Raw genomic sequence first — 27,244 nt, forward strand, 5'->3', positions numbered from 1 at the left:
TTCAGAAGATTGGCCCTTTCCTCATCTACTTCCACCATGACCCCCATGTTATTTCTAAGGGGACCCACACTCTCTGTTTTTAGTTTCTTATCATTTATATACTTGAAAAATAATTTCGGATTATTTTTACTCTCCCTGGCAATTGTTCTCTCAGTCTCTATTTTTGCAGCCTTTTTCTGCTTTTTACAGGATTTATTTTTCTCTCTATTTTATATACCAACCTTTTATCCTGTAATGGCTCATCGCTACCTTCACGTTTTAGCACCTTAAACGCCTTATCTTTCTCGCTTATTGCTTTCCTTACAAGACTAGTTAGCCACATTCGCTTTTTCTTGTTCCACTGTTTCTGTTAGTTTAAAGGCCACTGTGTCTCTGATGGCTATTAAGGTGCCAACTTTTTCATTAGGTCCATGTGCCTCAAAGATATGAGGAAATCTTTTGTAAGAGATTTTGGGGCTATTATTTTGCTGTAAATGGCGTCTCCTGGATAGCAACTAAGTTAGCCCGAGATGTGACCGCCTCCTTCTACAGAGCAAACCTTTTAAAGGACAAATTGAGCCTATTAGCATTTACGGAGAGAATCGTAATCAACATTTTTGCTATATATATATATATATATATATATATATATATATATATATATATTGTGGCAGGGTGACTGCCACTAGAGAAGCTTTTGGGCATAAAATGTGCATTTTGCCTTATGAAAAGCTGAGTAGAAGACAGACCTGGAAAAGTTGGGTCTGTCTAATTAAGTTGATTAGTTTTCAGCTGGAGGGGCTGCACTAATACATGGGGCAGACTTCACACTGGGCTCCACCCTGGGGAAGAGACAGGCTACGGCAAAGGCCTGTGGAGCGGTGGCAGTAAACTGTTACTGTGTTTTTGGGGTGGCTGGCAGTAGGCCAGCACCTGGTGAGGTAGGGAACCTCAATGTGTAGTTAGTGCCGGAGAGGCTTAGGTGTTATTTTTATGTTTTGAGTTTGTGTACTGCCAAATAAAGCTGGCTGAGGCCAGTTTTAACCTTACTCACATTGTGTGAATTCCCTATGTGTGCTGGTCGTCTGCTTAGGAGACGACGATCCCCCGGAGCTAATCCCTTACAATATATATATATATATATATATACCCTCAGTCCACTTTAGGATCAGGGGTTTGGACCTCCCCTTTGCTGTGTGTGTCGAAGGTGAGGGCAAGGGCAGCATTACAGATAAAAATAGTCCAAAAAAACCTACTGACTGCAGAGAATGTCCCATTACCTACTGATGACAAAAAGGATAACAAAGAAAACAATACAAGACAATGGAAGAGAAAAAGAAAATGATACCAAGGTAGGTTAGGGGGGAAAGGTCCTTCAATAAGTACAAATAAGACAAACATTAACCTGTCAGGTAGAAACCAGCTATCTGATTTAACACATGGTAAAGTTCACCTGGATGTTTTCCTTGATCTCAAAAGGTAGATGGAGGACATGGGGGAGTCAGTTCACTAAGCTTCATCCTCAATCTGAGGACCTTTTGCCGCAGTAGCCATTATGTCCATGGAAATCCGGATCCCAAACCCTTGCAGCAGAGCTGGACCTTATTCTGGTCTGCGAATGATGTGGATGTTTCCTTCCTTTTGGATAAAAAGCTTTGTGTGGAAATCCCTCTTGTAGTCTTGTCAAGGCAGATGTTACGGTTGAGAACTGTCTATATCTTGCCTATAGTGTGGTCTTTGAGAGGTCTGCGTAAATTTGTATGTCTACAAGTAGTCTGTGCACCAGAAAACTCAGTATTGTGGTGTAGCAAACTAGACCAACTAATAGAAGGTGCAAAGTACTACTCTCCAGTCTTAGGCTACATTCACACACATGTATGGGGGACGTATATACGGCCAACGTATGTATGGCCGATATATGTCCCCCATACACTTCTATGGGCTCACGGCCCTGTACGGGAGCCATACGGTGCAGCACACGTCCGGCACCGTACCGCTCCGTAGCCCGGGAAAAGATAAGACATGTCCTATCTTTTCCCGTAATACGGCGCCGTGTGCTGTATCTTCCTATGGAGAGTGGGGGGGGGGGGGCGAGCAGCGCTCAGGCTACATCGTGTGAATGTAGCCTTATCCAGCATCAGACACAGGGATTCATCTGGAGCAACAGAGAACTGTCTAGTTCTACTCTGCACTGGTCTGAAGACCCACACATTTATGCATTTCCCCCACTGTCATGGGCAGGTACAAGACCTATGAAAAATAAGTGGTAGATAAAAAGAGAGAATGGGGCATATTTACTTACCCGGTCCTGTTGTGATCCCGCAGTGCATTGTCCAACGTGGATTTGGGTCCACGAAGGTCGTGCGTTCAATTTCCTGCATATGTCTCTTCCGCGCCGAAGTCCGCCAGAGTTCACCTTCTTCTTCCTGGTGTATGTGAGTGCGTGTCTTCCAACACAATTCCGTTCTTAAATTCCAAGGTTTGTCTGAATCCGTAGGGTTGTCCGACGCCCACCGATTTCTGTCACGTGCAATTCAAGGCAAAACAGAAATATTTGGGAAACACGACAAAAATGCGTCGTTCTGACCCTCAGTAAATGAGCCACAATTACTCAGTAGCAGTAGAACTATCTTGTTCTATCCAAACATGCCAAGATTGCCTTGTTTTTGCCAGGGTCCTCCACAGTTATTGTTGCATGCCTAGTATTTGCTTAATTTTGTTGGAAAAATGAATATGCTGGTTATGTTAACTTCAATGTGTTATTGTTTTATCTGTCATTTTGCTTCACAATCAAAATATAACAAGGAAAAATGGCAGACGTCCACTACCCTCTTGCTAGTAGCAGTGACAGGTGGTGGTTATTGTACTATTGACAGGAATGAAAAAATAGCATTTTTTCCGTCTTCTGCAGACATTGCTCAGTTAACACTGTTCAACATGATGACTGTGTTGACAAGGGTGTTAAAAAAGCAGAAATTGTTGTCTGTAGCATCTCATCATGATCTGCACTTTCAGTCAACTGTCTATAAAGCCAGTTGTATCTTGTCTTCATATACAGGTGGAATATTTCCACTGTTCAAAACATTTGGTTCAGTTCTGTGTACCACTTCATAAAGAGGATGCTCTGGAATTAAAGAGGGTACAAAGGATACCTACAAATTTGATAAGGGGTATGGAGACAAAAAAATTGTTGAAAGCTTATTTTATCAACTCAAAAAACACATAGGGGCAGCTTTACTTACCCGGTTTATTCGCTATCCCGCAGCACATTCTCTGCACATTCTCTGCAGGTGTCGCTGCTGTGCTGAATGCACTGGAGTTCACCAAGCCGGGCCGAGTGAAGGTAAGCGCGTGTCCAACGACCCTTTTTTTTTAAATGCGGCGGTTTCTCCGAATCCATCGGGTTTTCATTCGGCCACGCCCCCGATTTCCGTCGCATGCATGCCGGCGCCGATGCGCCACAATCCGTTCACGTGCGCCAAAAACCCGGAGCAATTCAGGGAAAAAACGGAGCAAAACGAAAAAATGTGCGTAACCCGCTGGAAAAACGCGAATCGGGCCCTTATTAAATGACCCCCATAGTCGTTATCTCTGACTGAAAACATCTCCTTCTCTTCCTTGGTTGAACTTCATAAATAATGTATTTTTTCAACCATACAATGTGATCCCTTGAGTAAAAGGGGTTATGTGCACCTGCAGAGACAGGGCAGAGAAAGGGAATCTTACGAGGACCAGTTCACACTACCACCATTATTACTGTTATTATTTTTCATTAGAGAAGAACATAACATAAAATATAGAAGATGGATTGAGGGTCCATTTTCTGTAGGGTTATCATAAGACACCTTCATGTTGCTGTTAATTATAACATAAAAAAATAAATGGCCTGTTGTGCGAATGCTGGAAAGGACATAAAAGTTGTGCAAACTTAGGCTAAAAGATCTTCCATTAGAGCCTGACAGTTTCAATGTTAAGCTTTGTTCAGGATAACAACAATTGAAAACTAATGTCTTCCTTGTAATTACATATCAGCATCCATGTAGTTTCTTTAAAAAGCATATTTAAAAAGTGTGCCTATGTTCAGGATTATGTATCCTTTCAGTAGTTTATGCAAACATTACTTGGCTCCCTGCCACCAACATGTGGTGAGTTATGGGGTAGCTGCGGCCTGTATGTGCCTGTGTCAGTCTACACTCCTCCACACTCCTGACATGTGCATTGAGCAGGCAGGGCATAGAGAAGAAGGCACACACATGCTGCAGCTGCCCTCCCTGGGACTCACCACACACTGCTGATAGGGAGCTAGGTAATGGGAATCACACTATTATTAAGTACTGAAATGATCCAGAATGCTGACAAAAGTATTCTGTTAGAAACCTGTCAATCGCAAGAAAGTCACATTCCTGGTGATATGGTCGCTTTAAGTGAGAGACAAAAGTGCTACTCTTTATATTTGCTGGCATATAATTTCCCCACTGGGAGCATTTAAAGAGTTAACATGTGTGATTGGTGCCAGTAGTGTTCGCAAATGCTACCAGTTGGGGGGAACCTGAACATAGAACCAAAACTTCTTGACTTAAGTCTGGGTTCAGAGATCTAAACCCTGAATATTCTTTACAGACTCAAAAATTGTTGTTTAGGTCAGCTTCACCAAAACGATAATACATTGTTTTGGATTTTTTGTTGTTGCTCATGGTGTGAAAAAAAAAACACTCAGTTATTTTTTTTTTTTTGGCTCTGTTAAAATAAATTGTGACTATTTTTGCCTGTACTTTTCGAATGGATCTTCTGCTTCTATGTTGAGAACGGAATTATGCTCATATTTTAAAGCATATGAAAAACAACTGTTGTTATGCTCCAACAATATCATTCTTGGCACATAGATTACTTAATTGTATACCAACATTTTGCAAGCATAATTGCTTTCCGCTTTTGAATATGCTGTGAATGCTTCAGAATTGGCAGTGCATTGAAAATTCAACTTAAAGCTGCTTTGGGATTTCAATTCAAAGTGATCTCGAACAACGCCACAAAGCATAAGCGAAAAGAGTGTTACAAATACAATAATAAATAACAAGTGTCTGAATATATGGACAAGAGATAATAAACAGAAAAGAAAACAGACATTTGTATGTCAAAGCCCGACCTTGGAACAAATAAAATGGAAAAAGAAAAACAAGTAAAAATGCTTTTGGAGGGTCACAGAAACATCATTGCGTGAACCACAATGAAAAATAATGGTTGTAGATCAGGAAATGGGTTTTTATTGTAAACATTGTGACTTATATGATTACCTTTTATAAAAGGTGCTATATCCCGATGTTCTCAAACATTTCCATGTCTCCATTAGTCAAATGAGCATTAGGACAATCAAAACGAGTTTCTTCTGGCAGATACACAGCCGTACACTTTGGCATTGGTTGCTTGTAATACGTAAAGGAAGGATACATTAATAGTATGATACTTAACCTGAGGATTTTGGCCCATACAGTTGTATTTATTTACCGAGAACTAGATATTGTTGTTATTCACACATCAACTGCTGAAAATGTTCCCGAAGGTTTGGTTGTCCTTGACATCCACTACTTGTATCAGAATTGTACAAAAGGTAGATTCAAAATACTGTTAAGATAAGATGTTTTTATGAAACGGCGTCAAAACTTATGAGACAATGATCTTTTACTGTAAATATATGCCATGTGTAAAGTTACATTTCCCACAGGTCCATTTTTGCTAAAAGGAATTGGACATTGGGGCATCGGTTTCTATAGAGGGCCATAGTATATAGAAATGGAGCACAGTGTTTTTATATTGTATAGATGTGGTAGTCAAAGAAATATCCTAGGACACCCTTTCCTTTCAGAAACATAAGGGGAAAATGACATATTTGAGTATCCAAGAAAGTAGTGAGTGAGGTGACCTATCTTTTAGGCTCTGTTGAGTGCATGACCCCCATCTTGAAATATTTGTTCATATTTGTCCAAGAGCATTTTTTTTCTAATGGAAAGGTGATCATGTAGCACAGTGATGACGAACCTTTTAGCGGCCGAGTGCCCAAAAAGACATCCAAAACCCCCTTATTTATCGCGAGGTGCCAACCAAAAATAAACTTACTGCACCCAGTTCTTCAACAATCATATTGGCCTCCTGAGGACAGCAACACAGTAGAAAGATGGAAAATTTACATAATTTTAGCTTCTTTCCAGTGTCCCTCTGTAGACCTGTATGGGCCAGCAGGAGGTCCTCCAAAAATAATTTGGCCCTGTCTATTTATTCTCCCTTTTCCTACAGTCCCAAGTAGTGAAGTAAGTATCAAAATATGACTGAAAGCAGCATCTTTTAAGTTGCTTGGAACTGCAGGAAGATTCTTCGAGTTCTGTCTGGTGTGCTGGGGCCATAGTCCGGATGCCCACAGAAAGGGCTCTGAGTGCCACCTCTGGTACCCGTGCCATAGGTTCGCCACCACTGATGTAGCATATCGAAGACTGGAATTGTCGGAGAAATAAACTGCCATAGATTGCCAATATATGTTGTTGTTCCTTAGGTGTCAGTTTAGAAAGTTTCAAAAATAACTGATTCCCTATGTCTATGTTGCTGAACACTGAGCCAAAGGTGATGAATGCAATCATTATAAACAAAAGAATTCAGTGAGAATCTCTATGTCGATAGCTTTTAAACTAATACAGACATTGGAAATCCATTTTGGGGATGATTCTTGTCTTCTTTCCTACAGTACGCTTCACGACCACCGTCCTTTTGAAAATGTAATTCAATGTGTGGCATAAAAGATTTCAGGCATGTTATGGAAAAGATAAGCCCCCTCTAAATGTTGGGGTATCAGATGTGTCATTTCCCCTTTTGTTTCCATAGTAATAGTGGGTGCTGAAACTTTTGACTGTGCTGCAGTCTGCACTTTGTGCAGTTTGCCTGTGGCGTGCGCAGAGCCTTCATTAATCTGGTGCATCCTGCACTGGTCCGGAAGTGTGTACCTTTTTTTTTTTTTGGTGCACTTTGGTGCAGAATTGTGGCACAGACAGAATTGTGGCACACGTCAGTAATAAATGTGGCGCAAATTCCGACTAAGCATTAACACACCCCTTTAGCTGCACATTTATTCTGTCTCGTTGGACACAAAACTGTCACAGACACTTTATAAATACATGTGCAAGCTGTTTACACATTTTTTTTGGTGCAAAGTCACGCAGAAAACTGGGGCCTATACTTTAATACATGTGGACCTCTCTCTTTATCTAAAAGATTAAGCCATTCATGTCTAAGTACAAACTAGTATTTTGTTGGAGCACCATGATGTGAAGGCAAAGGGGTAGTCAATGCATATGGGAAATATGGCAAATGGGTCTTAGTATATAACACAGGGCACAAGGGGGTGATAGACATTATTGTAAATTAATGTAAAGTAGTAGATTTCGTTTTCAGTTTGTGGAGCTAACCTTACAGCATGGTCATAATACTCTTCGACTGTTGGTAATTTAAAATATTTCACAGTGTTTTTTTAATTTTTATTTTAAGAAAATAGTATGGTGTTACAATTCAGTCATCTTATGGCAGCTTTTTACATGACAAGACACATTGTATAATAAGTTATTAGCATGGTGGTCTTCTCCAGTCAGGGATTCCCCAGAATTACAATTCTTCTTCTTTGTTACCATTGGCCAAATGTCAATGACACGTGTAAGCCCAGGTCCACAAATCTAGGTGAAGATCATCTTTTAAGCAATATTTTGACGCACATGCATTTCTTTATCTAATTAAAGTGGAAACTGTCAAAGGATAGAAAGAACATGGTCACGCATAACGGTCTTAAATTGTAATGGTTAATAAACTGTTCCAGATAAATCAAATAGCAGACATAGCACACACAAAAAAGAACATATATATTTTTTTCTTTCTGCTTTATTTTAGTAAATTTTTCAAAGGAAATAGCCTTCACCGTAATACATGAATTATGAGAGAATATATGGCAGATCCAAAAATTACGATGTTTCGGTCATCTCGACCTTTGTCCAGTTAGATCTGGTCTGAAATAAGAAAGAAATTAACGATTAAAGGAGCCAGGTATATGGGCTCAGGAACCTGTGAACTATGTATGAAAAATGAAGAAATTATAACAGGAAACTATGTAATAAGTTGGGAAAGTAAAACAAATATTGGAAATTAAAATATGTGATGTAAACAGAGGATATGTATGGATTACAGATATAGCCGTAGGATAAAAGCAGGGGTAACTGATTATGCATGAATACATGGAAAGGACAAACTGGATTTATAAAAAAAGACATGCTTAGGGAACATAGCTCACAGCATCCTGGGAAACACATAAAGCAACATGCAAAAATTATTAGTTTTCCTAAATGCAAGATTTGTGTACTATCCCATGTAAGATGAATTAGGATAGGACAAGTCACTAGTTCTATATTTTTTTTTCTGCATAGAAAACACAAGTTGGGAACATGATACACTCAATGTACATAGATAGAACATCATTTGGTGAATGTCCGATCATATGCTTGATTTAATCCAAGGGGTTCGATAGTGTGCAGTGTGTGAATCCAGTATGATTCACAATTACGTAGTAAAGTTACTCTGTCACCACCCCTCCTAGAACCTTCTACATGATCAATGACTTAATATCGTAGTTGCGATGGATGATGGCTATTAAATTGGGCAGGTACTGGTAGTAAGTTCTGATTTGTCCCTATTGTAGATTTGTGTTTGCTTATCCTGTCTTTTATGGGAGTTTCTCCCACATGTAATGGTCCACAGGGACATTTCATAGGATAGATGACAAAACAGGAATTGTATTTGAAGTATCCTTGAATGCTAAAGCTTTAACCAGTCCTGGAATGGCTAAAGAAGACCGCAGAGCATTGACTACAATCTAAACAGGGGTATGTAAATTTATATAGGTTTTATAATGTTTTCATACATTTATAAAAATTAAAACCTCCTGTGCAAAAACAAAAAAATCTGCATTTTTCTGTCTTCTGGCACTAATAACTTTTTCATACTTCAATGTACAAGCTGTGTGTGGTTTCATTTTTTGCAAGATGAGATGACATTTTAAATACTACCATTGTGCAGACTGTACAGCCTTTTAATCACTTTTATTAAAAAATATAATTTAAATATAATTTTTTATATGTAGCAAAATGTCATTTGCGACTCTGGGTGCTATTTTCCTTTAGTAACCGTTATTATATTTTAATAGATCGGACATTTTGGGACGTGGAGATACCTAACATGTTTATGATTTTTACTGTTTATTTATTTGTATATCAGTTTTAGGGAAAGTGGGGGGTGATATAAATTTTTATGTTTTTTTATTTATTTTTAACCTTCTTTTATTTTTTTTTACTATTTTTCAGACCCTTAGGGTACTTTAACTCTAGGTTGTCTGATTGATCCTACCAGTATAAGGGGATTTTACTTTCCATTTATTACAATGTGCCAATGGCACATTGTAACAAATGGCCAGAGAACATACAACCTCGGGTCTTAATAAGATGACTTCATGGGGAGCAACAATCTAAGCCAACATGGCTGGCTTTTTACCACTTCCTGAAGGGTTAACACCCGCAGGGGAAAATGCAGCAAACACCCACTTTGTATGGAGAGGGCTCAGCCCGTAATCCCTTTCCATAAATCCGCAGCTATACTAAATGTCTCACGTCGGTAAGGGGTTAATGTATTTAACATGGAGAATGAAGGTGACATGAGATGGGAAGAAAGTACAAAATAATGTTAATTTTTTTACATTTTATATTTTGTAATATGTGATTTGTATGTAGTTAATCAAACTTAGCAAATGAAAGTATTTTAACTTGATGAGATGTACATCCTATTTATAATTGAAGATTTATCTATAAAAATTCTGTATTCGTCTAGGAACGCAGTCTTAAGATTTTACTAGATTTTAATTTCATACATTTTTACACAGCCTCCTACATTCACATATTTTCTTCCATATTTGCTTAACAAACACTCATGCAGTAAATTGTGTATAAACTGTACCTTTAATGGAGTCAGAAGGAAAGCTACAGTCATCAACTCGGAAAGTAATAAATGAAAGCCCAGAGCTGTGGAGCTAATGTACAAACTTGTTTCTGTCCTCTATGGCTCCATCATTTATTCAGTAGGTAGAAGCAGAAGACGGGGACTTTGCATTTGCTTGATACTCAATTATACATTAGTGTACATCACTTGGCAATCTGTTCATATCAATTTAATTGGATTTTAATATTGCCTCTGATCTTGTTGTCCAATTAACAGTACTGGCTGGCAATAAAGCAGAACCACACACTATGTAACACCTTTGATCCCTGCCATATGGAGCTCTTTCATTGATTACCACATTTCCAAAAAAATTCCGTCTCTCAATATGGGCTGTTATAAATGGGAGAAAAAGCACATCCCCGATGTGATAAAAATTTCACTTCAACTAGCAACTTCATTTATTTTGTTGACATTCGGCTCTGATTAAGAACAATAAAAAAATCATGCCCTGAATATCATATGCAAATAGAACCCCGGGCATGCATCTAATCATGCCAAGGGAGCAGTACTGCCACTGTTTGGCATTCTCGCTGCTTATCTTTTTTTTTAAAGTGACAGCGGCATACTCTTCAGGGCTTTATATGAAAGCAGCTATGGATATTGTAGACACTGCAGTCTGAAAATTGCAGAATTCTTCATTAGTTCACTTTAAATTTGTCATATACCATTGTTAGATTAGATAAGAATAACTTTATCCCAAAAAAAACGGAAATTATTGCACTGTAGTTACAATACACAAAAACAACGACATAATGACAATACACAACGTATACATTTTATACAGTATTTAAAAAGTTAAAATAAGATGCATTACTATGGCATTGTTAAGATAAAAATCTAGAAGGATAATAGGATTCTGGCGGAATAATGTAATGGGGACTTTTTGTGTTTTTATGATGTTTATTTTCTTTCAGATATACTGTACATACATGAGTATAAGTCAACCCAAGTATAAGCTGAGGTTCCTAATTTTGCCACAAATAACTGGGAAAACTTGTTGACTTAAGTATATGTAATTCCCATGCAGTCCCCATGATAAAATGCCCTGCAGAAGACCCCCCAGTAATGAAATGCAATGCAGCAGCACCCTCTAGATATGAAATGATTGATGCAGTGCCCCAGTAATAAAATGCCCTTCAGCCCCCTAATGATGAAATACTCTGCAGCCCCCCAATGATGAAATGTCCTGCAGCCATCAATGATGACATTTTCATCAACCAACAACCCCTAATGATAAAATCCATTGCAGCCAGCACCCCCCCCCCCACTGATGAAATGCCCTGCAGCTAGCCCCCCACTAATGAAATGCCTTGATAAAATGCTCTTCAGCCAGCCCCCTATAAATGCTCTGCAGCCCCTCAGAGTAAAAACTTAACATACATACTCGCCTTCTGATGCTCCCCAATGCTCCTCTTCCCTTTTCTCTTAGCATGTAACATAGATGTGTCCATGCACTCTGCTCACTGGCGCACACTATGAGCGGGCAGGCAGAGTCCATGGATGCGTCTGTGCCCGCTCTATTACTTGTGAAGAGAAGAAGGAAGAGCAGCCGCATGAAACACCGGGGAAACCCAGAAATTAAGTATATATAAGCCGTGTTTGGGTTTTGCAGCACATTTTTTGGGATGAAAATTTGGCTTATACAGTGTGGTATGTTACAGCGAGTCTTATGTGTAAATGTGTTTGGTGAGCTAGCGACAAAAATGTATAGAGATTACTAAAACATCTTCAAGCAAAATCAATAGATGGAAATTAGAAATTGTTGATAGTCCAATACAATTTAATCCAATTTATGCTGTATTAGAATATATAATATATTCAGGTAACAATGACACTCTATAATTCTTAAAGCTTTCTTTAGTATATAGGGGTCAGGGTAATCTGAAGGAAATGCTTACAAGGAAAAAGAACTACATTATACAATATCCAATGGAGAATGCCACAATTGGGTAAAGTCAAATTTAATTGGGAAAATCCCTCAAAGATAAAGTGGTGTCCGAAAGATGATAGGTAAAAAAGAGGAAACAGCACCACATAGATACAAGTGAAGCTCCTCGTCTTTAGGTTTGTTGCCTATCAGTCACCAAGTAGACCAACAAATGAGGAAACTGCAGACCATAGGACTTTTCCAGGTGCCATGGTAACCCAGGAGCACGATCACCAGATACAGTATATAACCTAGTGAGGAGATTACCCAAGAAGGTAGGTGCTGATTCTGTATTATTGACAGAGCTTTAAAATGGCATTCCTTAACCCGTTGGTGCGATATATAACACAGGGGGTTGACATTCCAAGGTGGTAGGTGTTCATTACACAGCATCGGTATAAATATTTTATTAGCACAACATATTTTTGGTTAGGAGTTAAACCTTCATCAGATACTTCTGACAAAGGTTTAAGTCCGAAATGTCCTAGACCAAAATGTGTTGTGATTAGAGATGACTGACCTGATGTTCAGGTTTTGCCACCTGACCCGAACATATTACCAGATTGGTAGCAAAACAGACAATTTGGCAAAGTAACACCCTTAGCAACTAGCCATAGCAATGGTTGGCCAGGGGGTATCTAGACAATGGGGTACATTTACTTACCCCTCTGTGCCGTGATTCAATAAGATTGCGTGCCCGATATCCTGGTTGTGTCGCTCCCCTGCTCAGGTTCGCTGGACTTCACCATCTTCTTCCCAGTGTTTGTAAGTGCATTGTCTTGCGACACAATTTTAAAGTTTAATCCCGTGGTTTGTCCAAATCAGTAGGATCGTCTAACGGTACGCGATTGTGTCCCATGAAAGCTGGCACCGCTGCGCCAAAATCCAATAATGTGCGCCAAAATCTCCTTTTAAATGCCTGATCCAGCGGTGCAAATATGAAAACGGTGGAAAATATCCAACTAAATTGCGGTCCGCGTGATCCTTAGTAAATGTGCCCCCACATGTCCGGGACAGGCTGCCGAACACAAATGCCAAACCCGACCATTCAGTCTCTAGTTGTGATAATGAAAAATTGATACCAATGCGACACAATCAGCACCTACCTTATAGGATTGTTTACTCCCTGTATTATATATAGTTCCAATGGTTTTAATAATGTAATACATGGGTCCCCAAACTTTTTACATAGGGGGCCATTTACCGTCCCCCTCAGACAGTTGGAGGGCCAGCCTAAAGTTTAAAAATTAAAAAAAAAATAAGAACTTCCTTGAAAACACAGCGTTAGCGTAATACATCCGTATCAGTAATACACTGGGTCCCCCCATAGTAATTATTTAATATACTGCACCTGCCTTGTGAACTATTTTATATATTGGCCCAATTAACCCCTCTACACTAATTATTGAATATGCTGCCCTCCCCTCCATTAATTACTAGACTGCCCCCCACCATTAATTATATCCTATACTGCCCCCTAAGCATAAATTATTTCCTATGCTGCCCCCCACCATTAATTATTTCCTATGCTGCCTCCACCATTAATTATTTCCTATGCTGCCCCTCCACCACTAATTATTTCCTATGCTGCCCCTTATAATTAATTATTTCCTATGCTGCCCTCCACCATTAATTATTTCATATTCTCCCCAACATAATGAACTGTTCCTTATACTGCCCACTATTATTTCATATTCTGTCCCTCATAATTAATTATTTCCTATGCTGCCCACACCATTATTTTCTATGCTACCCCTCCACCATGAATTATTCCATATACTGCCCCCAGTGTCGGGCTGGGTTTCTTTAGGCCCACCAGAGAAAATAATTTTGGGGGCCCACTCTTCATTATCCCCCAGGAAATGTACTCTAGCAGCCTCCAAATTATGGTGTTTTCTAATGGACCTCTGGGGTTCAGTATTGGGTTGAGCAGGGGCCCACCGGAGGATCCTCTGGTACTCTGGTGGGCCAGTCCGACACTGACTGCCCCTCTACCATGAATTATTCCCTATACTGCCCCTCCACCATGAATTATTCCCTATACTGCCCCTCCACCATGAATTATTCCCTATACTGCCCCTCCACCATTAATTATTTTCTATAATGGCTCCATAATTAATTATTTCATATATTGGGCCTCTGGTCTTCTTTCTTCTGGCTGCTGCCGGACAGCAAGGGGTGTACGGCCGCGTAATGACGTAATCACGCGGCCATGCATCCAGGTTCAAGGAGCGAAGTGCGCCGGGTTGTCTTCCGGGCACATCGCTCCACCTGCAGTAATAATGCTCGAGCGGCCGTTTTCGGCCACGTCGGGCACTATACAGTGACGGGCAAGAGCTTTCTGTCCGGACGGACGGAGGCCCCTGCCCGTCTGCCGCGGCCTAATTATTGACGCTTTAGGAGCGACAGCCCGGGGGCCCCAAAATAATAAATCCAGACCTCGGGGGCTCAATGTGCGCCCCAAGTGCTCAATGCGACGGGTTTCCGGATAGAAACGGCCCGCGGGCCGTAGTTTGGGGACCCCTGATGTAAAAGATCTGTAAATATCTGCAACAGTAAAAACTGAAAAAAACTGTCATATTTAAAATCTGTAAAATGGGTTGTATATGTTAAATCAGAGCATATTTCTTAATAATTCTGTGTTTCCATAAATGTAACAAAATCTGAATAAAATCTAAACTATACTGATAAAGTAATTAAACAAACTTCATTTTATGATTTATTTTCTTGGATCAATCTTTGTTCAAAAATGTATATTATATAAAATGGACACCTAATTATAAAATCAGAAGAGTTTCTTATACAATTACACCCAGTGCTACAGTAAGTTTTTTGTCTGTCTGAAAGAAGTAATTTTGGTGACCTCACTTTTAGGGAAACTTTGGCTTTTGGTTTAAAAGTTATTTGAGCAGTTACTAATTACAGCCAAGCAGAAGCTCCCTAATGACTGAGTTATTCACTGGGGAGAGTCAAGCTTTGCTGTGGACAATTACATCAATCCCTTAAAAACCTTCATTTCTTACCACACAAAGCTGTTAGTTTTCAGAGAAGTGATGGGTAAAATTTGAAAAGCCAACAATTTTAATATCATCCTTCCATTACAGTAGAAGATGCCAGTACAAAAAAACTGAAAGAAAAAAGGAATTGTTACTGCCCTTTTCAATATATTTAATTGCCATGCTCTAATTTATTTATTTTTTTTACAGCAAAAAATTATATTTCTGGTCATTTCTATAAAAAAAAGTAAAAAAAAGTGTCATTTGAAACAATTTTTTTAACCCCCTTATTGTAACAAATCACATGCAAATACGCCATATACTGCAATACAGAAGTATTGCAGTATATTGTAGGAACTATCTGACCATCTAGGGTTAATGTACTCTAGAGGGTCTAAGAAATTGTGAAAAAGTAAAAAAAAAATGTTTCAAAAATTAAATAAATATAAATAAATAAAATATAAAAAATTCAAATCACACCCCTTTCCCTAGAACTGATATAAAACATAATAAACAGTAAAAATCACAAACACATCAGGTATCTCCGCATCCCAAAATGCCCGATCTATCAAAATATAAAAACGGTTATAACCGACGGTAACCTCCGAGACGGGAAATGGTGCCCAAATGTCTGAAATGCGACTTTTACACCTTTTTGCATCAGATAAAAAATGGAATAAAAAGTGATCAATATGTCGCACAGACCTTATAATGGTAGCAATGAAAACGGTGGCTCATTTCACAAAAAATGACACCTCACATAGCTCCGTACCCCAAAGTATGAAAAAGTTATTAGCGTCAGAAGATGGCAAAAGAATGTTTTTCTTTTTTGTACACATTCGTTTAATTTTTGAAAATGTATTAAAACGCAATAAAACCTGTATAAATTTGGTATCACCGTGATCGTGCCAAACCAAAGAATAAATCAGAGGTGTTATTTGGAGCCCACAAGAATGTGACACACATGCAGGTTTTTTTCAATTTTTCCACATTTGGAATATTTTTCCACCTTCCCAGTACACGGCATGTTAAAATATATAATATTACGGGAAAGGTCAATTTGCACAAAATAAGCCCTCACACAGCTCTGTACACGTAAAAATGAAAAAGTTATTGATTTTTGAAGGTGGAGAGTGAGAAATAAGCAAAAATCCCTGCGTCCTTAAGGGGTTAAATATCATTGCAGATAGAGTATTGTGAAGTCTTTTGAAAGCAAATATTTGCTTATAATTGCTTATTAATAAAATTGCTTTTAGCTACATAAGGAGGGGTCACTGAAGTAATATTTTGGGAACTAAAATATAACTTTTATTAAAGAACATGAAAAACCCCCCCAATGTTAAAAATATCTGGTGTTGGTGTTTTGTGTGAACGCTGTTTATCTGTCCATAATTATTTATATACAAGGGCTAGATCACATTCAGGGATTCATCTGTGGATATTTTTAGAGAGTTTTGTCTTACTCTATTTCAAGAAACCCACATATCACCGGCAGAGGGTGTTCAATGCATCAAATTCTATGTTCCCAGCCTCCTGTAGCTATAGCAGTAATAGTGCCTCAGGAACACTCCATCTAGATGCGATATTGGGATGATCTACACTCACCGGCCACTTTATTAGGTACACCTGTCCAACTGCTCGTTAACACTTAATTTCTAATCAGCCAATCACATGGCGGCAACTCAGTGCATTTAGGCATGTAGACATGGTCAAGACAATCTCCTGCAGTTCAAACCGAGCATCAGTATGGGGAAGAAAAGTGATTTGAGTGCCTTTGAACGTGGCATGGTTGTTGGTGCCAGAAGGGCTGGTCTGAGTATTTCAGAAACAGCTGATCTACTGGGATTTTCACGCACAACCATCTCTAGGGTTTACAGAGAATGGTCCGAAAAAGAAAAAACATCCAGTGAGCGGCAGTTCTGTGGGCGGAAATGCCTTGTTGATGCCAGAGGTCAGAGGAGAATGGGCAGACTGGTTCGAGCTGATAGAAAGGCAACAGTGACTCAAATCGCCACCCGTTACAACCAAGGTAGGCAGAAGAGCATCTCTGAACGCACAGTACGTCGAACTTTGAGGCAGATGGGCTACAGCAGCAGAAGACCACACTGGGTGCCACTCCTTTCAGCTAAGAACATGACACTGAGGCTACAATTTGCACAAGCTCATCGAAATTGGACAGTAGAAGATTGGAAAAACGTTGCCTGGTCTGATGAGTCTCGATTTCTGCTGCGACATTCGGATGGTAGGGTCAGAATTTGGCGTCAACAACATGAAAGCATGGATCCATCCTGCCTTGTATCAACGGTTCAGGCTGGTGGTGGTGGTGTCATGGTGTGGGGAATATTTTCTTGGCACTCTTTGGGCCCCTTGGTACCAATTGAGCATCGTTGCAACGCCACAGCCTACCTGAGTATTGTTGCTGACCATGTCCATCCCTTTATGACCACAATGTACCCAACATCTGATGGCTACTTTCAGCAGGATAATGCGCCATGTCATAAAGCTGGAATCATCTCAGACTGGTTTCTTGAACATGACAATGAGTTCATTGTACTCAAATGGCCTCTACAGTCACCAGATCTCAATCCAATAGAGCATCTTTGGTATGTGGTGGAACGGGAGATTCGCATCATGGATGTGCAGCCGACAAATCTACGGCAACTGTGTGATTCCATCATGTCAATATGGACCAAAATCTCTGAGGAATGCTTCCAGCACCTTGTTGAATCTATGCCACGAAGAATTGAGGCAGTTCTGAAGGCAAACTAGCATGGTGTACCTCATAAAGTGGCCGGTGAGTGTATATGATCTCGGTTTGGTCAAATAAAATCACACTTCCCTCATCATCTCATCATCTCTACGCGTTACGCTCACCATCTATGAGCTCATCAGGAGTAAGTAAGAGAGATATATTAGCATATAGTGTTGATAATCACATATAAAGCAAAATATGGGAGACAAAGAAAAATGTTGGCGTCCTAATGGTGGGCGCCAGCGTTTTTCTTTCTTTTCCATATTTTGCTTTATATATTAAATTGTTGAATTTTTACCCCCAAAAAACAACCAATCAGCAAAATTATATTACTAATATAAACTACATTATTACGAAAAGAAGAGACACTGGTCAGATTTAATAAAAGGACTGAGCCTTAACGTACAAACTGGCTGCGCCCTGTCACCAGAAGTCAGAATTTTACTGGTGACAGGTGTGAATGGGACATGCATAGTACACTATATGACTCCCTGATTGACCCCTCCGTTCCCATAATATCCCCTTCTATAGATTACCTAGCTCTCTGCCAAAAGTTCTAGTAAAGTCCGGCTCGATGTGCCCGGCATCAAACTGCGCATGCACAAAGTCTCAGCACACTTCAACTAGGCAGCGATCAGGTATGCAAACTCCGTAGGTAGCAAATGGTGTGTGTGCAGCAAACTGCACACACACCGTGGTGCATGGCTTACCGTGCAGGTGCGATTTGACAAGAAGTGGGAGGGGAAATTGAATATTCAGCTCCGGGGGCCAAATGGACAACTATGCTAGTGAGGAAGCAAGCCTTGGGATTTGAAATGGGGCATCACCCCAGGTCTTGACTAGGACTTTTGGCAGAGAGCTAGGTTATCTATAAAATGGGGATATTATGGGAACGGAGGGGAGTAGAGCTGTCAATCAGGGTGCCATATAGTGTACTATGAAAGGCCTATTTACACCTGTTACCAGTAAAATTCTGACTTCTTTTGACAGGGGCACATTTACTTAGCCAATCCCTGCGCGATCCCTGATCCGGAATGTCCAACGAGGATGAACTCTGCCGCGATTCACTAAGATCGTGCGCCCGATATCCTGCATGTGTCACTTCCCTGATCAGATCCGCCGGTGTTCATCTTCTTCCTGGTGCATATAAGTGTATGGCTTGCGACACAATTTTAAAGTTAAATCTTGAGTTTAAATCTGAATCAGTCGGATCATCCGATGGCCCACCCCCCATTTCTGTCGCATGAAAACCGACACGATTGTACCAAAATTCGATTGCGTGTGACACAATCCTCTTATAAATGTGCCGCCAAACAGAAATCGTCGGAATATTCAACAAAATTGCGACCGCAGGACCCTTGGTAAATGAGCCCCTCTGTTTTGAATCAAATTGGTCCAAATTGATGTAGCTCCAGTTACCTTGAAATGTTGTATATACCCCCTTTAGTTCTCTAAAACACAGATTTTTCATTTTCATGGAAAGCTCCTTTCACGTAAATTATTTTTAGATTTGAATATTTACATCCCATCTCCTTAAGCTCTGGGATAAATTATAGTATGAGCTAAGTGCCATTTTGAAAGATTCATTTGAAGCAAATCTGAAAATATTCAGATCGATTCAGTGTCTGAATCGATTTGTACAGAATCTGCAAAACCAACAAATAAATTTGTTTATCTCTACACAAAACCCATGGGCAAGCCTAGAATTGCTTTTGGTAGAAAGTAGCCTAATCCTTTATACTATAAGGAATATTCTGGAAATCCCTCACTCTGGGAAACTCATGAATTAAAGTATAAATATGGTTTATCATTAATCTTTTCGTTGAAAAGTTTGCAATAATACAATACTGGTTTTGCCTCTTTACCTATTATAAAATATATAAAAACAATAAAATTGTTCCATTTCAAGCACAAAGAACCCACTTTTAGATATTTACAGATATTTCCCCAGGAGCCATCTAAAAATCAGTTTAGTCATGGTACACAGCGGAGGGCCTCCATCCTTAGTGTTCGTTCCAGTGCCAAGAAATGTTGTTGTTATGGTCTAGCAATTTCCCCAGCAGCAGGGAATACGAGGATAATTATAGAGAAATATATATTTTTTGTTGCCTATTTAAACATCAATATTTAGCACTGTCAACAAATGAGAACAGTACCTTGAAAAAATATTAAACTACACACCTTAAGTGTCACAAGGATCTTTCCCAATGTCACAGTAAGGTATTTCTTGACCATTAGCAGTTCTTATTCATCATCTGAATCTTTATGCAGGAATATTAAGAATATTAAGCTAGCAAGGAGGATGTACACACCAGGACATCTGGGGCTGCCAGATAATTCAGTTAATTTCTATTCCCTTGAACCTGGAGGTGTTAATTTGGAAGCAGAGCAGCAAAGCCTGAAGAATGCTAATACGTCATTTGAATGATTAATGCAATCAGGGGAATTGGGGGACCTTTGTTTACTCTTTTATTTTGACATTGCACAGTAAGTCTGAGTCTTGTGAATGCAGTAAATAAAAGTTGAGTCCATGCGTCTATTATTCAAAGCACATAAACCTGATTGGCCTTGGGCAGCTTGGGAGACAAAGAAGAAAAGGGTCAGGATCAAAAAAAAGTTTTGACTGTTGACAACATAAAAAAAAAAGAATCATGTTTGTTAGCTAAGCTGTGGCCTCCTGGGCAATAAGTTTTTAGAAGTTTTTACTTTGCTCTGTATGATTGTATGACTGGAATAATTTTTTTTTGTTTCTCAGTTTATTTAATTACATGAATTACATGAATTACATGAAATATATTAGACACCAATTTAAAACTGCTACTTCCATTAAAATCCAAAATCAATGTATGGTCCACAACTCTTATTGAAAGGGTGTGTGGAACCGGCCTATGGGTCCTAACCTTCATGTGTTTTATACATGGAAGACTGTGTACAAGGTGGTTTCAGTGTTCCATATACAAAATGCTACATCCATTAATTCACACGCAGCCCTGCTAATCCATCCTTTCACACATACACACACACAGCCCTGCTACATCCATCCTTCCATCCATTCACACATACACACAGCCCTGCTACATCCATCCCTCCATTCACACGCATACACACACACAGCCCTGCTACATCCATCCATGCATTCACACACACAAAACCTGCCACCTCAATCCATTCACACACTTCTCTTACGCATACATAGTCCATCTAGGCATGATAAGTGTTAAAGGGAACCTGTCACTAGAAGGCCGAATTTCACTAGTGACCCATCCCAATAGGCACTACCTAGTACATTCCATAAGGCCACGGTCACAAGTACTGCCAAGCGTCCGGCATAACGCGACGCTAGCGCACAGGGGGAGGTCCTCGGCCCAAACGCACATGCGTTTCCAGGGAAACGCATGCGATTGTTAAGCTGATCGCATGCGTTTCTCTGGAAACGCATGTGCGTTCGGGCCGAGGATGAACGGACGTCTAGCAGTACGTGTGACCGCGGCCTAACAGTTACTTTCACAACTGTGTTCCCTTCCGTTCGTGTAATATTCACGGCTAAAGCTGACCTGTGACTCCACTACCCCTGTGAGCCTGACTAGCAACAATAATAGGTAATATTGTTCTACATTTCAGCTTCGATTTGTCCAATAAAAAAATATTGGAGTTGCACTTTAAGGGGTCTTAAGCACTTATGGCAATTTTTTTGGTTTGAGCAATGACTGATACTGACAACAGAATTCATTGGTTTACCATATAAGTCATTTCATTTAAGAAAAGGTATGTGCCCTGTATTAAATTTATGGGGCACTATTCCCCTCACCCTGCCAGTTGCACCAGATACTTTAGCAGCTCCAGCAATCTCCAAAAATTTGCCATCAGGTATTCAATCTGTCTCTTTTGCTTGTGCTGAGTGTTACTGTTGGTGTATCATATGAGACAACATATGAGACTGCATATGAGGAGAGATTTAGCATACCATATTTTTCGGACTATAAGGCGCACCGGATTATAAGGCGCACCATCAATAAATGCCTGCTAAAACGTCTAGGTTCATATATAAGGCACACTGGATTATAAGGCGCACCTGATTATAAGGATGAATGACCAGCAGGTGGCAGACATGTGCACAGTACAAGGCAGCTGTTGTCTGTAAGTACAGTTCATATATAAGGCGCACTGGACTATAAGGTGCACCTTTGATTTCTGCGAAAATCTAAGGATTTTTTGTGCACCTTATAGTCTGAAATATATGGTAATTTTCTGAGAGGAGAACTGTTCAAGTTGCCCATGACAGCCAATCAGAGCTAAGATTTCATTTTATAAACAGCTGTGGGAAAATGAAAGATGAGCTATGATTGATTGTCAACTAGAACGGGTATGCTCTAATAGACTTCTAAAAAGTCTCCCCTTTGTGTTCTAAAGAGCGGGGGGTGTCGTACAGGGAAGTTCTAACTGGAAACTGCTCTATAGGTCTTTATCTACTCACCACTGTTAGCTCAGGTAAATATCGCTGTTTGAATAAATGAACCGCACATAGGGGAAATTTGTAAAGTGATGTCCCTTTGTCACACCGGCTATATCAAAAGACTATCTTGCACCTGACCTGACAGTGGGCAGTTCTATGCCAGGTCCTGCCTGGCGAAGAATTGAGTAATAACTCATGTGTGGAACTGGCACAGGCTATAGCTATTGCGGCTAAAGCTAATGCCCGGCATATCCCACTCCATGACCCTCCATGCCCACATGGTGTGAAGGTGGTATAGGACGGGGTGAGGAGCAATTTATGGCCTTTCTCTAGAAATTGCTACTTTTTCAATACTTTTACCACAGTACAAGCCCTTCAATGGGTAATCATCTCGAATGACAGAAAATGTCACAATTCGACTTGAAAGCATAGGACATTTCCTGCAAAAAAAATCAGCTAATATTGTAATTCAATAAATTTTGTTGTTTAATATACAATTTTCTGGGTGTGACCCTTTTTATACATTGCAAAGAGAACGTATGGTTGCCCGACAGAATGCAGGAGATTTATCAGACGTGTCTGAGAGCAGAACTGTTCTAGCTGCTTTATAAAATGGCAGCTTGTTGCTATGGGCAACTAAGGACAGTTTTGCTCTCAGACACTTCTGGTGACTCTCCCCCAATGTTTTTTATTTTTTGAGTGACCTTTTCTTGTGTGAGGTGTAGATTTCTTTTACCTTCCACAAAATAAACTGTACAAACAAAAACTATGCAAATATTTACCAGGGGTAACAGAGCTTGTAAATCTTGAAAGTGACACAATAAATGACAGACACAAAGAATGTGTCAGGACTTTACTTTTTCTCCCTTTGGTTGTAACATAATAAGAGGATGATGAATCTGTAAACTGGAACAGCTTCATACTAGAGATGAGCGAGCACTAAAATGCTCGGGTACTCGTTATTCGAGACGAACTTTTCCCGATGCTCGAGTGCTCGTTTCGAGTAACGAGCCCCATTGAAGTCAATGGGAGACTCGAGCATTTTTCAAGGGGACCAAGGCTCTGCACAGGGAAGCTTGGCCAAACACCTGGGAACCTCAGAAAAGGATGGAAACACCACGGAAATGGACAGGAAACAGCAGGGGCAGCATGCATGGATGCCTCTGAGGCTGCTTAATCGCACCATTATGCCAAAATTATGGGCAACAGCATGGCCATGACAGAGTGACCGAATGAGGCTAGATAGCATCTAAAACATCCAATAATTGACCCTGACACTATAGGGGATGGCATGCAGAGGCAGCGGCAGCGGCAGCAGCGGCAGGCTAGAGAGTGTCATGGCAACATACCCTAAATGGACTCAGGCTTCAAACCAATGGGTGGCAGAGAGGAACCAAAGGAGGTGAGCAAGAAGCGCTCAAATAATATCGGTACATGATAAAAGTTTGCCAGTATATTTTGTGGATTACACAGCAGGGTGGCGACAAAGTTAACATGGAAGCCATGAAAACAACCCAAAATTCTGCCTGACACAGCTCGTTTGATAAGGGGACCATGTATGGAGGCAGTGAACTAGTAGTAGATTAAAGGTGCTGCAGTTAAAACTATGTTAGTTGGACCTTGGCATGGAGCTGGCGCTCCGCTGCCAGGCAAGCTTTCGCCAATCCAAGCCCCTGTCTCTAGGCTACTCCCCAAACAGCACTTCTAAGAACCTTTTGTATAAGATCAAGTGTAGTAGCGTTCTTATAAGTTTGGGATATGGCGGGTGAGGGGAATGTAAACAGATGCGCAAGAAGCGCTGAAATAATATCGGTAAATGATAAAAGTTTGCCAGTATATTTTGTGGATTACACAGCAGGGTGGCGACAAAGTTAACAAGTTTGATGTGGAATGCCCTGTAATAGCTCTTGGGCGGTGTGCCTTTTATCGCCTAGGCTCAGCAGTTTGAGCACCGCCTGCTGTCGCTTAGCGACGGCACTGCTGCTGTGCCTAGAGCTACCGACTGATGGCGCCATGCCCACGGATGGTAATTCGGAGGAGGAGGAGGAGGTGGAGGAGGGGTGGGAGGAGGAAGAGGTATAGTAGGCCTTTTTTAGACCTGGACCGAGGTAGGCCCCGCAATCCTCTGCGTCGGCAGTATATGACCAGCCCCAGGGTCAGACTCGGTCCCAGCCTGCACCAAGGTAAGTGTAGTAGCGTTCTTATAAGTTTGGGATATGGCGGGTGAAGGGAATGTAAACAGATGCGCAAGAAGCGCATGATGCGCATGGAGCTGGCGCTCCGCTGCCAGGCGAGCTTTCGCCAATCCAAGCCCCTGTCTCTAGGCTACTCCCCAAACAGCACTTCTAAGAACCTTTTGTATAAGATCAAGTGTAGTAGCGTTCTTATAAGTTTGGGATATGGCGGTGAGGGGAATGTAAACAGATGCGCAAGAAGCGCATGATGCGCATGGAGCTGGCGCTCCGCTGCCAGGCGAGCTTTCGCCAATCCAAGCCCCTGTCTCTAGGCTACTCCCCAAACAGCACTTCTAAGAACCTTTTGTATAAGATCAAGTGTAGTAGCGTTCTTATAAGTTTGGGATATGGCGGTGAGGGGAATGTAAACAGATGCGCAAGAAGCGCATGATGCGCATGGAGCTGGCGCTCCGCTGCCAGGCGAGCTTTCACCAATCCAAGCCCCTGTCTCTAGGCTACTCCCCAAACAGCACTCCTAAGAACCTTTTGTATAAGATCAAGTGTAGTAGCGTTCTTATAAGTTTGGGATATGGCGGGTGAGGGGAATGTAAACAGATGCGCAAGAAGCGCATGATGCGCATGGAGCTGGCGCTCCGCTGCCAGGCGAGCTTTCGCCAATCCAAGCCCCTGTCTCTAGGCTACTCCCCAAACAGCACTCCTAAGAACCTTTTGTATAAGATCAAGTGTAGTAGCGTTCTTATAAGTTTGGGATATGGCGGGTGAGGGGAATGTAAACAGATGCGCAAGAAGCGCATGATGCGCATGGAGCTGGCGCTCCGCTGCCAGGCGAGCTTTCGCCAATCCAAGCCCCTGTCTCTAGGCCACTCCCCAAACAGCACTTCTAAGAACCTTTTGTATAAGATCAAGTGTAGTAGCGTTCTTATAAGTTTAGGATATGGCGGGTGAGGGGAATGTAAACAGATGCGCAAGAAGCGCATGATGCGCATGGAGCTGGCGCTCCGCTGCCAGGCGAGCTTTCGCCAATCCAAGCCCCTGTCTCTAGGCTACTCCCCAAACAGCACTTCTAAGAACCTTTTGTATAAGATCAAGTGTAGTAGCGTTCTTATAAGTTTAGGATATGGCGGGTGAGGGGAATGTAAACAGATGCGCAAGAAGCGCTGAAATAATATCCGTAAATGGTAAAAGTTTGCCAGTGTATTTTGTGGATAACACAGCAGGGTGGCGACAAGGTTAACAACTTTGATGTGGAATCCATGAAAACAACCCAAATTTCGGCCTGACACACCTCGTTTGATAAAGGGACGATGTATGGAGGCAGCTATATAAACGACTTTTGGAGGTAGCAATGGAGACAACGTGTGGAGGCTGCTATGGAGACAATTCAATTTGGATAGTGCCTGTATGTGGCAGTCCAAAAAAGTTTTCAAACCAGAGGAGCAGGTAGGTGGCCCTCCAGAAAAATGGAATAGATTGAGTGCCTGTATGTGGCAGTCCAAAAAAGTTTTCAAACCAGAGGAGCAGGTAGGTGGCCCTCCAGAAAAATGGAATAGATTGAGTGCCTGTATGTGGCAGTCCAAAAAAGTTTTCAAACCAGAGGAGCAGGTAGGTGGCCCTCCAGAAAAATGGAATAGATTGAGTGCCTGTATGTGGCAGTCCAAAAAATTGTTTAAAACAGAGGACCGGGTCGGTGGCCCTCCAGAAAAATTAAATGCATAAAGTACTATAGGTAGAGCCAGTGGGCCCTGTCAAAAAATAGCCAGTTTCCTCTGCTTTACTGTACAAAGAGCAGGAGAAGGAGGAAAATGAGGAGGAGGAGGAGGAGTGGATAAATTATTCAGGTTGAGCTTCCTTCACCTGCTGGAGATTGGAAATTAGGAGAAATCCATGCTTTATTCATCTTGATAAGCGTCAGCCTGTCAGCGCTGTCAGTCGACAGGCGTGTACGCTTATCGGTGATGATGCCACCAGCTGCACTGAAAACCCGCTCGGACAAGACGCTAGCGGCAGGGCAGGCAAGAACCTCCAAGGCGTACAGCGCCAGTTCGTGCCACATGTCCAGCTTTGAAACCCAGTAGTTGTAGGGAGCTGTGTGATCATTTAGGACGATGGTATGGTCAGCTACGTACTCCCTCACCATCTTTCTGTAAAGATCAGCCCTACTCTGCCGAGACTGGGGACAGGTGACAGTGTCTTGCTGGGGTGACATAAAGCTGGCAAAAGCCTTGTAAAGCGTACCCTTGCCAGTGCTGGACAAGCTGCCTGCTCGCCTACTCTCCCTCGCTACTTGTCCCGCAGAACTACGCACTCTGCCGCTAGCGCTGTCAGAAGGGAAATACTGTTTCAGCTTGTGCACCAGGGCCTGCTGGTATTCATGCATTCTCACACTCCTTTCCTCTCCAGGGTTGAGAGTGGAAAGATTTTGCTTGTACCGTGGGTCCAGGAGAGTGAACACCCAGTAATCGGTGCTGGAATAAATTCTTTGAACGCGAGGGTCACGGGATAGGCAGCCTAGCATGAAATCTGCCATATGCGCCAGAGTACCAACGCGTAAGAATTCGCTCCCCTCACTGGCCTGACTGTCCATTTCCTCCTCCTCCAACTCCTCCAATTCCTCTTCTTCTGCCCATACACGCTCAACAGTGAAGGACTCAACAATGGTCCCCTCTTGTGTCTCGCCAACATTCTCCTCCTCTTCCTCCTCCACCTCCACCTCCTCCGATATGCGCTGAGAAACAGACCTAAGGGTGCTTTGGCTATCAACAAGGGAATCTTCTTCCCCCGTCTCTTGTGAGGAGCGCAAAGCTTCCGACTTCATGCTGACCAGAGAGTTTTTCAACAGGCCAAGCAGCGGGATGGTGAGGCTGATGA

This window comes from Engystomops pustulosus, chromosome 3 (genome assembly GCF_040894005.1).
Source record: "Engystomops pustulosus chromosome 3, aEngPut4.maternal, whole genome shotgun sequence".
NCBI lineage: Eukaryota > Metazoa > Chordata > Amphibia > Anura > Leptodactylidae > Engystomops > Engystomops pustulosus.